This window comes from Amblyomma americanum, chromosome 10 (genome assembly GCF_052857255.1).
Source record: "Amblyomma americanum isolate KBUSLIRL-KWMA chromosome 10, ASM5285725v1, whole genome shotgun sequence".
In the NCBI taxonomy this organism is placed as follows: Eukaryota; Metazoa; Arthropoda; class Arachnida; order Ixodida; family Ixodidae; genus Amblyomma; species Amblyomma americanum.
Window position 1 is genome coordinate 87,625,224 of NC_135506.1, and position 12,505 is coordinate 87,637,728.

Here is a 12,505-nt window from a genome sequence, read left to right on the forward strand (position 1 = left end):
ACCGCGCAGCGTTCTGGCAACCAGAACTAGTATCACACTAGACAAAGAATGGAGGAATCATCAAGATATCCTCTCCAGTGCTTATGAAGAGAAACCAGAATAATAGCCGTAATTCAGTGGATCAACTTATTGCTGCAGCAAAACAGTTCACTGTGTCCGGGAGACAAAGAATATGAGAGAGAGAGAGAGTCTGTGAATGCGGAAGAACCAACTAGAGTGAACTGGGCGCAACATGGAGGAACGACGTTGAAACTACAGCAGAATGACGCGGTGTGTTCAGGAGTACTTAATTCATGATGCGGAGTTGCAGGTCCGGACCACCTACACATTCACTAGCGGCGCGTCGGTGAGCTACAGCCCACTCCCGAATCACTTCCGGCGCCGAGGTCGCGCGGAATGTACGAAGGGAAAAGAAAAAAAACCTAAAATGAAGGTTTAACGCTAGGAGTATTCCCAAACATGTTTGACATAGTGAGAGGAAAACTGAATTAAAGAAGGAAATACAACACACTTCGCCGGCGCGTCATATCGGATCTAACCACCCGAGTCTAACCATGCGCGACTGTTCTCTTACGTGCAGTGTGGCGTGAGGAGAGAGAAAAGTGCCAAATGATTATTTTGATGACACCGTGTGATCTGATCATTCCTGAAGAATTTCGCAAATTTACTTAAATAAAAAAATACCTGAGCGAAGGCATGTTGAAACAAGAGCAAGCTTCCTAATTGCCTCCACACGACAGTTTGTTCTCGAAACCTAACTATTCTTAAGCTGAGCACAACTTAGTGATGGCAGGATTCATTTAAACAGTAGCTCAAAGTGATAATGCTTTTCTCCGGGGCAAATCTACTTTGATTCAACCATGATGATGTATTTACATTATGCAGCTACATGGATTGATGGGCCTTGTTGTCGTCTGTGAGGAATACATATTGAGCACATGATAAAAGCTGAAGAGACGTCGATCTGGCTTTTCTCACCGGTTTGAAAAAGAATAATCGGTTTGCACGTTTCTTGGAACTCATTAGAGCTAACAGCGGTTGTGGCCAGACGCAAGAGTAGACTTCTTAGACAAAATCGACGGGTCGAAGGAAAGGGTTTGACAAAGAGTTACACAATAGCTTCACTTCGTCTCTTAACGTTTACTGCACGTAAATAGTCGAGCCCCGCAACCCCGTTAGGTGCCTGTTGCGTTGGGTTGGGAGTTTGGAGTTAGAACGACAAGGATGAATTTGCGTGGACGAGAATGAGGGAAGAAGAGAAACAGAATACAGGAGTGGGAAAGGCCGAATGGCAGAGGGTTCACCTCTGAACGAAAGATAAACAAGAGCAGATAACAATGGAAGCATCTGCCGATCTGGTTCCTGACTCGGCACAACGACGCCATTAAACGTTTCGATGCGCAATTTGGGATCGCTGGACCTCTGCCTAGTGGTTCGCCTCGTCTACACACATCTCCGTGGAAAGCAACAAACAAGCAACTAGCGCACGAACACGGAAGAAGAGAGAGAAAATATTAGCTCAAAAAATTTCCTCTTTTCTTGTATCCTATGAGCTCCTGCACACTTGCGCAGGGAACCAAGAAACACTCATTTGAAAAAGGAACTTGCGATAAACTGAAAAACGCATTTAACGCATGAAAAAAGCGTGAGAATACGGGGAGGGGGATGGGGATGGGGGGGGGGGGGGGGGGCAAGCGTATTGAAGCACCCTGTCTCTGCCTCGTGGTGTGTTGAGGCAAGGCTTGGAATTGGAATGAGAAGGGAAGAAAGCAGAGACGGAAATCGACATGACGATGGTGGTGAACTCCGGCAAAACTAACGGAGGCAAAAAAAAAAAATAGAAGGAACTATTTAGGTCACCTTTCGATGATGACGTGCCCTCAGACGAGCAAAGTGCGTGGCTCTATTCGTACGGCCGCAGTGCATGTGGAAGTCGAGAGCTTGAACGAAAAAAAAAAAAAACGGGCAACCACGGCTTTCCCATCATTGCTGCTTTTGTCACCGCACTTGCAAAACGTCCTTTTTTGTCTACTGTTTGATACGCCGACATTATTAGCTAGATAGACCGACCTGGCGAAACGAGTTTGTACCTCCACCCTCATGTTCTCTTATTGCTTGTCCTCAAAATTCCTTTCTCTTTCTCTTTTCCATTTTCTTCACGGCGCGCGCGCTGCCGCGTAGGTACGTGATTGGTTCTAAATGCTAATGTACCGCAATTACTTCTGCCCTTTTCGTTCGTGAACTGCACGAAATGGCCTTCTCGTTTTATCCTTCTCTGTATTTTTTGCTACGGCTCTATAAAAATCAGCGTACATTTTTTTTGGGGGGGGCGGGGGATTTTTTTCTCCCCAGTTCTCGGTCAGCGTGCATCGACGGCACTTTTTTTTTCCTGTTCGTAAACTTTTTTTTCGTGTAAACAGATCGTCTGCTGTATGCTACGCCGGTTGAGCTGTCGGTATTAATGTGGCCACACGTCGCGAGGTAGACGACACCCATAAACGGGAACGGTAGCGAAAGAAAAAAAATTGGGAAATGAGATAGTAGTGGAGAAGGTGGGTAAAGAAAGAAAGAAATCGTACAGCCGTCGCCCTCTGCCAGCCACCGTCTGCAGTGATCAATCAAAATGGCGCGTAGCTCTGACAGATACTCCTCCTCGCTGTCACCGTATGGGTTAAATAGAGACAAAGTATCCTTGAGCGATATAGTGGCCCCGGCTCTGGTACGTATGCTCCAGCCGCGACATACTGTGTCGGCACTTGATAATGGCGTCGAACTCAACGATGAAGCGTGTGTTTGTCTGTGAGTTGAAGTAGAAAACTATTTGGCTTGTGTCTTTTAAGGGCTCGCTTCCTTTTCCAGCGTGGAAAGCTCTTTGTTGCAAAAAAATATAAGAAACAGCTGAGAAAGGTTTTTTTTCCTGATCAGTGTTTCCTTTAGTGGAGTAAGATTTAGTATGCCGTATGTTCTACGTAGCATCTTACTTTTTTATTTTTAAATGCGAGATATCAGCCCCAAAATACACCTCCTTTTAAAACTCATTCGAACGCTCAGGTGTTCAGTGGGAGTGTAGCCCCTAAGCAATCGGGCTTTTTTGCCTCGTAAGAACTAGCCCGCAGCGTTAGGCCATGGTAGTGAACGGATGTGATGGCTGCTGCGTTGCCACGTGGGTTAAAGAAATGATATTGGCACTTGACGTAATAAAATCCTGCGGTGAAACACCTTTGAAAATGTTTCAAATATGGGAGCGTTGGTTCGAGTCTTCAGCCAGTGCGTAGCCAGCATTCAGTTTCCACGTGAAGGACGCAGTCAGGCATGTTGTAAGGAACAAATTCTGAAATTTTGTATTATCCATAAGATTCTTTCTAACCATATGGAAGACATGTAACGCGTACGGACCATGTATTCAGGCGTAGATGTTTCAAGTGATGATATCGGTTTACCAGCTTCTCAAGGGGCCACCTGAGTGCAACGCTTGAGTAATATAAAGAGCTCTTCATTGTTAATTAGGCTTGTGTTTGAAGGAGAAGGAGCCTTACATACTAACGAGTAAATACATATATAGGCCGTGCGAAACTGTTTCTCAAGCAAATAGTTTTGTTTCCTCACCGCGGAATACTCCAGTGCGTACATGCTTTCCGAATAGATGCTACATCCTTAATAAAAGTTTGGTTTCTGGTTTATGAAGGTTTAACGCCCAAAGCGACTCAGGCTATGTGGGAAGCCGTAGTGAAGGTCTCCGGAAATCTCGACCACCTGGGGTTCTTTAACGTGCACTGACATCGCACAGTACACGGGCGTCTAGAATTTCGCCTCCATCTAAATTCAACCGTCGTGGCCGAAGTCAAACGCGTCTTTCGGGTCAGCAGTCGAGCACCGTAACCACTGAGCCACCGTTGCGGCTGAGATCCTTAATATTAATAAGGGAGAGAAATAGCTCATCAACATGAAAACATAATGCGCCTCACCAGGGTTAGAGCCTCGATATTATGATGCATTAAAAAAGCCACCGCGATCAAACAAATAGAGAAGGGAACGTCTCAACACAAATAGGGAGTCTTAGAAACAGTCCAGCCCACGCCGCAAAGTTAAAAGCAAAAGCCCTGTTTTCATAACCGAGTGAAAAAAGAATGTATAACCCCGTTCGGTTCCAGGTAGAGCTAAAAATCAATACTATGAGGCACGGCACAAACAGGGATGGTCTTAGTTTCCACACATTTACATTCAGCTGGTGGAAAGGAAGCCTCGAGTTTTTATTTGCTGCATCAAGGTCGCTTGGGGCACAATTAAAGTATTCCTGAAGGCGAAATATACGTGAGCTCCAATATGCACCGATAAGTTCGGAAAAGCAGGCTTTTAGATCTCGACCCCCGATGGCCAAAGAAGACTACTGTAAAGCACCAACAAAGCTTCTGTTGACTAATTTCAACTACCTGGAATTCCCTAATTTGCAGAAAAATCTCCAGCCGGTGTGGTGGCTCAGTGGTCATGGTTCTCGGCTGCTGACCCAAAAGACGCGGGTTCGATCCCAGCCACGGCGGCCAAACTTCGGTGGAGGCGAAATTCTAGAGGCCCATCTACTGTGCGATGTCAGTGTCGATTTCGATGTCTCCGGTGGTCGAAATTACCCGAAGCCCTCCGCTACGACGTCCCTATACCTTGAGCCGCTTTGGAGCGTTAAACGGCGTAAAAATAAAAGAAAACTCGATGCGCAGAACATTTCCTTCCATCAGAATAAGGCCACCACAACTAGCCTCGAACCCGCCTTTTTGGGCGGAGCAGCTGTGCATTATAGTCACCAAGTCATCGCGGCAGGTTTATATTATGTCCATGATGTCTTCATATGGTGGAACATTTCTCGCTGCCAGGCGGATAGTTTGAGTTGGTGGGCCACAGAGACCGGCAGCACAGGTCACAGAGTGATGTTTTAGAGAGAGCACTATATGCACGATTCTTGAAAACGTTCATAGAAGCACCCATATATAGGAAATATATTTTGACAGAAAATATATGACAAACTGATAGTTCGTCTGAAAAAGTCTCCTGAAAAACGTCTTATGATAAAATGCCCCCACCCCCCCCCCCCACCCTGGAAAAAACGTGCCAGAGAAAAACGACCCCTTTTTAGAAGTAGGAAAAAAATCCCCCAAACAATTGTCACTATACCTGCCGTAATCCTCTGTTACTTGATCATCCGCCTTCCATATGGGAGGTGGGGGAAGGAAAGGGGGAGTTCAAACGGCAATGCCGCTGGTTACCCACCAGTGTTTTAATGGGTAAACTTATCTTACGTAACATGTGTAAAGGTGTTTATTCGAACGTCACGCAATGAAACATTACACACGGGAGAAAGCTCAAGTTCAACGCGGGTACAATCAATCACGCACGGTGGGTCTACAGGAAGTCGCAGCCGAGGATTACATCGTCAAAGCAGGCACTCGGCACAACATACTCGATGGTATAGGCGATAGCACTGATAGAAACACGGACCCTGCAGGCCGCGATGGGGCGGATAAGCTGAGAGGTGGCCGCACGTAGTGAAAAGTCAGACAGCAGCGTTGTCACCTTACGAAGTTTGGGACGAAGGCTGCCATGACCTTCTACTCGAAAAATTAACGCACTATGGTATTCGCGGCGTTGCCCTAGCAATAATTAGATCGTATCTAGGCACTAGATATCAATTTACACATGTCAGTAACATCTCCTTGACGTTAACCACACAGGAATACGAATGCCGCAGTGTAACATACTTGGACCCCTCCCCGTCAATATATATATTTATGATATTGTAAAAACACACCATGATACCAAATAGATTATCTATGCTGATGACCCCACACTCCTGTTTTCTTCTCAACATTGCTCAGACTTATTAAGAACCGCTAATACTATACTCAAAAAAACTTCATGCGTGGTTCGTCAAAAACGGTCTCGTAATAAACGCAACTTAACAAAAGCCGTATTATTCCAAGCCATGAACAAAAACGCCACACTATCCACACACATCACACTTCATGTGGCTAACATTGAAACTAGTTAACTCCAAGAAGCTTAGGAATCATTTTTGACCATGATATTTCATGAAACTGCCACTCACTCTCACTTGTCAGTAAACTATTCGAGATAGTTGGACTGGTCTTTTTTCTTAGGTATCTTCCACTCAAAGTAGAATTACTAAATTATAACACTCTCTTGATGAGTCACCTGAACTACTGATGCCTTGTCTGGGGCACGACATCTGCCGCAGATACGGGTCGGCTACTTGTCCTTCAGAAAAAGTTTCTCCACGCGATAGGCGGTGCACCTTTGTTCCAAGAGCTCAACATGCAGAAATTGCCTAATTTATACAATTACTGGTTTGTACATGCATACATTAGGGAGTGCAAATCGAATGAGTTTTATGTACGTTCAACAGCTAATCTTAAAATATATTTAATCACCAAAAACGATGTCCGGAGTACTGGTATGCTGCGTACCCGCAAACTAATTATGGATAGCAAATGATTGCTTATACCCTACCTGCCTTGATTAACACACTGATCTCGGAGAATAGCGATGTTTTATAAGTTTCGTCATCCAGTCTGTAGAATTATTTTTGCTGCTAATTTTGATTATGTGCCTATTCTTCAGGTTGGTCATTAGTGCTACTATATAATTGCTGTCTCTAATTCTTTTGATATGTACATCTTTTTAGATTGATTTGAGTGTAATGTTTTGTCCACGTTGACTATTTTGTGATACTATGTAACTTAAGTAGCTTGTAAAGTTAACTATTTTTTTCCTTTCTGTCTTGTCCTTTTATTCGTTGTTTTGTCCCGTTTTCTTGGGTGTGTTGTATTATCATTGTTTTTAAAGCATTATCAACCCGCATTGCTGCTGCTGCCGATAAGCGGGCCTCGGGGCTAGTGAAGCTGGTTCTGCAGCTTTTTTCCTCAAACCTATCAGTTCTCAAAATTTATATTGCTAATGGAAAATAAAGCACCTACTTACTAATCACCGACACGGCAGCGCCCTTATCAGCGAGTGCGAGAACGGGGACACCGTCGACAAACACTTCAGTCCCGTTAGAAGAAGACAACGGTAGACTCAACGAGTTTTCAAAACACCAAGTTATTGCCTGCGGAACTACAGCATTCAGTTTTCCTCCTGAGGGGATCCGGTCGCCGGAGCATCGGAGAAATGGTACGTTGGCGAGGTGAAGGCGAGTGACGAGTAGGGTGCTAGGGGCGAAGCGTGGAGGAGCCAGGAGGGACACAAGGCAAGGATGGCTTGGAATCTTATCTGTACGTGCTCACGCCATCCCCAGAACGAGACAATCGTACTTACGTGCGACATGTCCCGGAAGCCCGCAAGCGAAGCAGATCGGCCGATTCTCGCCGGTACGCCAAGGGTTCGTAGGGTGTCGTCGGGGTCGACGAAACGAGGCAGGTGGTGGTGGCACGGACGGGGTTGAAGCATAAAAGGCATGACTGCTACAGTACGCGGCAGGGGCGCACGAGCGCCGTTTACAGGTGACTGCTTCTGCATAGATGAGCGGTGCTGCCACGGGAGGAGGCGAGAGGCTGGATGGCGGAACTGCTGCGACATGCTCCTGAATAGCACAGCGGATAGTCTGCGCGAGGGACGGCGCTAGCTCGGGAGCAAAGGGCAAAGGGGGTCTTGATTGTGATGCAACAGAGAGAACTGGCGCGTGACTTCTACGTGGATGAAGTCTTTGACATGCTGCATGAACAGGGACTGCTCAGAAGACGATGCACCAAAGACCAAGCCTGCAAACACCCCAGGCAGGCGCGCCGGACTGCCTCGTAGAAGCTCGTTGCTTTCGCAATTCGTCGTAGCATTAGAACAGCTAGATGGCTATAGAGACGGAGCTGGGGCTCTTCGCCAGGAAAATCTGAAAAGCGTCGCCGGTGATTACTTCAAGTATGTGGTTAACTTTGTCTGTCTCGGTCAGGGGGGAAATACGACTGTGCGGCCTGCCCGTGCCCCCTCCCCACCGGTCACCGGATACGGGCTGGTGTAGTTTCGGATACTAGGCTTTGTTCCGGTGCAACGCCAGCGGTGGGGATAGGTTGGCCGGGGACCATCCTCTGGGGATGCAAAACCCCATGGGAGCGGCAGCGACTCCCAAGCGACTGTGACGGTCAGTCGCGCCCGTGTGGTCTGATGACTGATCGTTGGCAGGCCTGGTTATATTATAAGGCTAGACCCACGGGATCCGGCACGGAAGGCATGGCAAAAGGCAAAACGTTTTCAAATACATACATCTACCTCTCTCCGCTCGCGGAAGCGTGCAAGTCTGGCTACCGAGGCGTCGGTTTCTGGTTTTGGAGAAACCAGGTCCGCGCGGGGGATCTTAGTAGCCGGGCTCTAACGGGCGCCTTGGGGAAGCGGTCTTAGGCCGGCCACGGGGCCATAAAGGCCGTCGCGGGACGCCGAGGAAGGGGTTTGTAACTTGCGCGAAAACAGTCAATGTTGTGGGGTAACGGCGGAGTAGGCCCGGGTTATCTCACCCTAAGCCATGTTCTTGGTTTGTGGCCTGGTCAGCCCGGCCTTGAACACTCCCTCCTCGGTAGGTGTGGAGCAAGCTAGAGGAACAAATAAGTGCATGGTTGGTTAGATGGAAGCACAGGTGAGTCCAGAGGTGTTAGGTCATGGCGCCAAGGACTGGAGGGTCGATAGGCTGACGACCTAAGCCTCTACTGGTCGGATCTCACCACACATACTTCCGGTGTCTGAAAAACCATGAAAGGCACTCGACGGCCGGTAGCTGTGCGTTCCTAAACAACCCCTGTGAGTCGGAATAACCGACGACCTGGTCTGCGGTCGGTACGGACTGCGGAACCAGGCGTCGGTGAGGGGCCCTAGGCAGCTAACCCCGTCGTAGGAACTCCTGTCTCCGGCGTTCGGAGCCTGTTGCGTTTGGTAGGTGGTCGGGCATCCACTGAGGGGGGGGGGGGGGAGGCAGCACTATTGGGCAATCTCGACGCCCTCCCTGTACTGGCCAGACAGGCCAGTAAAGGGGTCGAGACATTCGAAGGATCAGAACCAAAAACTCGCTGTCCCTATTCCAATCCCAAATCCCATAACCCATTTATCCGACCCCTTCCGCTACTTCCCAGGGGAGATCAAGGGAGTCTCCCCGGGCCCGCTCCCCCAGCCGTGTGTTGCTATAGTAGCATTTCCTTCTTGATTTCTTTCCACCCTCAGGTGGCAAATTTCATATTGCCTCAGGGCCACATCTTTTATATTACTAATGGGAATACACCCGCGATGCAGTAGTGGTGCGGGAGAGGCTAGTATTTTTCATTCATTTTATGGCCTCGACTTATATTCTGTCTCATTCATGGGTGGATTGACACGCTTGGTTAAGGCAACAATAACCTCAACATAGCTAGTGAAGGTCTCCGCCGGTAGCTGAGACATCGCTGGACGCGGAGTTTCCACACGGCGGGGCGGCCGAAAACGTCGGCGAAGCTCGTCTTAAAGCAAGACAATGTGGGAAGGTCGGCTTCATGGATGCGAAACCATAGGTTAGCAATGTCCGTGAGATAAATGATTACGTTGCTCAGTTTACCGGAATCGTCGCACGGTTTGTAATTGTTGACGCGCTCGTAGGACCGTCGACGTCCTGGTCGTCGGTGTCACTGAAGGGCCATGCTGGGGCTGCACCCTGGAACAGAGGAAGGTGGTAGGACCAGGTGGTGATGGTTGGCTCGTACCGTCTGGCATGGTAACCGGGGCGCGTAACGTTCGGCTTCGAATTTCCAGGATGAGGACCGGGACGGGAACCTAGACACCTCCACTAAGTGCAAAGGTGCTTATTCGAAGCTCAGATCGGTAAGCGTTAGTCGAAGAGAGTCACGACGGACACACTCACAGGCGTCACTCGAAATCTCAGCTGCAGTACTATTCAGTGCGGTCTAAACGGGACGCTTGTCGTTGCTGGTGCTGTGCTTAACGTAATGGCTTTAATTTTCGACCGTTCTGCAAGAGACTAATGCCAGAAGCTGCCCGAGAATACTCGGCTGCGTTGATGCATGACATGTTCCCGGTACCTGCCGGCGGGTAAACCAAGCTAAAAAGTATTAACTTTCCGGCGAACGCTTCCCACTTATCCTATGCGATATTGAGATTTCACACAGCCATTCCTGATTGAGGACAAAAGAAAGCAATGCAACGCTGTACGCTACAGCGGTTCCTCCTATCGATATGGAAGTGAATAAACAACAAATAGATTCCGTGCGTTCATCACCCCGCTGGTGCTGAACCAAACGTAATGGGCGTCATCTAGTACCCTGAGGTCCCTAACTGAGCGGCGATCAGTGTAACAACTACTCTTGAAGTTTTTAGACCCCACTAGCCTTGTGAGGCAGGGGTACAGCCACAGCAATCATTTAAATCATTAACTAAGGCGAAGAAATTTCCGACAGGCCACTGTAGTTTAATCCTGCCTGCACAGTAACAGCACCACCACCACCAGCCACCCAACCGTCCGCTCACACACCACAGAGCTGTCATAAAAAAAATGATAGCGACGGAAAGGCAGTGGCCGAGGGCAGCCGTGGCGGTCCCATCTCGATGGAGGTTAAATTCTAGAGGCCCGTGTACTGTGTAATGTCAGTGCACGTTAATTTAAAAACCCCAGGTGGTTGAAATTAGCCGGAGCACTACACTTCGGCGTCCCTCATGGCCTGAGTTGCTTTGGAACATTAGACCCCTTTAAATCATAAATCATTAAATTCCCATAGTACATGACCTCAAATAAGCACAATAGCCTCAACATGCCATGTTGCAATTCGTGTAGCAAGTCGCACCTTCGAACCGCTTGAGCGCAGCTTGCTGTCACTCGAGTAATTCTTAAAGCCACTGCAATTGCACTTGCGTCATTGCGTTGCCAAACCACATTTGTACATAAATGCGCAAGTGACTTTACCGCTTGCAGCCATCGCACGCTCATAAACCGTCACCAAAATGGCGACTACAGGAAACGTAGGATTGAGCTAGATTCGCATGATCAACTTTTTCTCATCAGAATGCTAGCAAGCTGCTTGCAGAAAAGAAGGCACAATCAAGGCACCGAAAAAACACGTTAAAGCGTTCTGTGCTGAAGCGAAAGATTGCGATGGAGTCTCCGGCGTGTGTCATTGGTACTAGCACGGAATTTCGTTTGGCTAAGACAGAAACGTCAGCAGATAGAAATGCCTCTTATCGGCTTGTAGCGCCCGGACGAATCATTCACGTTAAGCGGAAAGGAAACGGAAACAATCGATCGTCCAAGCTTGACATCACGTGCTCTTCCCTGCTGGTGGGGTAGAAGATAAGGAAACACAGGGGAAGGGCGCAGCTGTAGCGCGATGACGTAAATAGAGAGAAAATACGCGAGTAGCCGGAACACTTTTCCCGAGTACTGAACGGGTGTCGGCTAGACATCGTGGGGCGGACTTGGTCCGGAAGGAATGCGGCTGAAGGCCTATCACCAACACGCTCCTTTCCGTGCGATGCCACGTTTTATGTAGATTCCCGTGGCTGACGCAGAGTGGTCCAGCTGCCTATTATCCACGGCCTGACCCAACTTAGCGTTAGGAAAAGAAAAAAGGAAAAAGAAACCTTTTTAAAACAGAACGAAAGAGACTAGAAAGAGTGAAGGAGAGAGGAGGTTCTGTTTGCAGCTTATACTTTTGGGCCTCTTTTTCCAGACATAGCCTGAAAAAATACGATGTTTTCCAAATAAGGCATAAAAAATGAAAAGAAAAGACAGAACGATGGAGAGGATCAAGGAAATAGCATTAGGTGCGAGATTAAGAATTCGTCAGTATGCGGAAACCAACGAAATATCAAGTGAAAGAAAAGAAATGCACGCAAGGATGCACTTTAACTAGCACATGCAGTACGTGTGTAACGAAAACATGCATACAAATGCAGGCTAGCAAGGGCAGATTTACAGAAGACGCGAAGGTCCTGTCTTTAAGGCACCGTCAGAGGAGGCGATGTGCGTCACTGAAACGGTCGCTGACATTTCGTTCAGAGGAAGGTGTCGCTCAGGATCAGCGTTTACTGGTAGAACACAATTATAAACAAGTAAACTGTTCCTTCTCGCATGACGTAGGAAGCACCAACTGTAAGGGGTCCTTTGGCGCTTTTTTGTTCATGATGGAGCTTCCGCGTAACGCTATGCGAGAGCTTCACGTGCCCCCCAGTGTGAACGCTTCGCAACAGCGCAATGATTGCAGCGGCAGAGCCTTGTATTCGAAGACAGGCAGTAATCATTCGACATATCGACTTTCAGTGTAGCAGTAGTAATCGCCTAGAGCAAAATGAAGAGGAAAGGGCATTAGCAAGTCAGGAGAGGACGGAGCTGGTCAGCGTTAAATGGTCATTGACTTTTCGGGCAGTAGGAAGTATGTTGCGCCTTCAGTACTAGACAAACAGGATCTTCACATTAACAGGAACCTTCTAATTTATGCTGCGGAGTTGTTTACCTGAAAAAGGTAATAAGCCGAGGATT